Source organism: Schistocerca americana, chromosome 6 (genome assembly GCF_021461395.2).
Source record: "Schistocerca americana isolate TAMUIC-IGC-003095 chromosome 6, iqSchAmer2.1, whole genome shotgun sequence".
NCBI lineage: Eukaryota > Metazoa > Arthropoda > Insecta > Orthoptera > Acrididae > Schistocerca > Schistocerca americana.
Window position 1 is genome coordinate 315127843 of NC_060124.1, and position 1240 is coordinate 315129082.

Here is a 1240-nt window from a genome sequence, read left to right on the forward strand (position 1 = left end):
CGAAACAGTTATTGATAAATACGCACTAATTTTCTTCCATGGCTAGTTTGCAGATGACATGCTGTCAAAAAAACGACAAAAAAGAGCACTTAAAACTGATGTGTAATAATGCAGTTCATTTAGCGACGTAGCTTTAAGGTGAACATCTAAACAAAACAAAACAAACTGCATAAGTTGTAACTCTTAGGTATACAAAATAATCATAAATTTCATATTGTACTTTACAGAAACAAAAATTTGACCCTCAGAAGATGACACGTAGGCGTCGAAGCATGTATGGGTAAATACAAAAACAAACAAAATGTGTTTGCACTAGGCTGAGTTTCAAAACAACCCAATTTTAAAATCGCAAACAGGGAAGAACATCAAGAGGAACTTCAAACCTTAGTAAAATGAGTATGACAAAACCACCTTAGTGTCATTTCTTTTGACATCCATGTAAGAAGGTTAATACTGGCTCTTACTCAGAACAGTTTCACTATTGCAGTTGTTTGATACGAAGCGATAAATCTTTTTCGTAAGTGGAAGTTCGTACTGTAGACTGATTCCGTTTATAGTTGCGTTCGAAGAATGAAAATGTAAGGGGGCACCCGGGTTTGAACCGGGGACCTCTCGATCTGCAGTCGAATGCTCTACCACTGAGCTATACCCCCACTGCAGTGATCTGTTACTCTAAATTCTCTTAAGAAGGAATATCATTTTAAATTTTATTTTTATTGGTGGTTGCAGTTTGGGGCAGCATCGTTGACACTACATGGCTGTTGAAGATTATTTTTTGTTTCACCTCCGCTCGGCGTAGCTTTCGTGACTCCGTGCGACCTGCTCTCTCTGCTATCTGCCTCTGGTGTATTTCCTCAGTTTTACAGTCACTAAGTAAACAGCTACTCTTGGTTACCATAATTAGACCTGAAGAATTATTCCATTATCTGTCATATGTAGTTCACACTCTGGTAGTCTGTCATAAGGATGAAACAAGATTTTCAGTGTACGCGGTTTCCTCCGATATTTGTCTGATGAGAAGGCTAATATACAGTTGCTGCAGCACGACTGCATAGCAACGGCTCTTAAACATTAATTAACAGTGGAAAATCCCGGATGGAATGCAACAATATTATAAAAAGGAAAGTTTCTACTCACCATATAGGAGATATGCTCAGTCGCAGATAGGCACAACAAAAAGACTGTCACAATATAAGTTTTCACCAAAAAATTACTTTGTCGAAAATAGACGACACACACA

General features: G+C 38.0%; 1 non-coding gene across 1 annotated transcript; it reads right to left on the bottom strand.

Annotated features, from left to right (window-relative positions):
* Positions 1-581: 581 nt before the first annotated feature.
* Positions 582-653, bottom strand: Trnac-gca. The gene has a single exon. It is a non-coding gene; the product is annotated as a tRNA-Cys (tRNA).
* Between the last annotated feature and the right edge of the window lie 587 nt (positions 654-1240).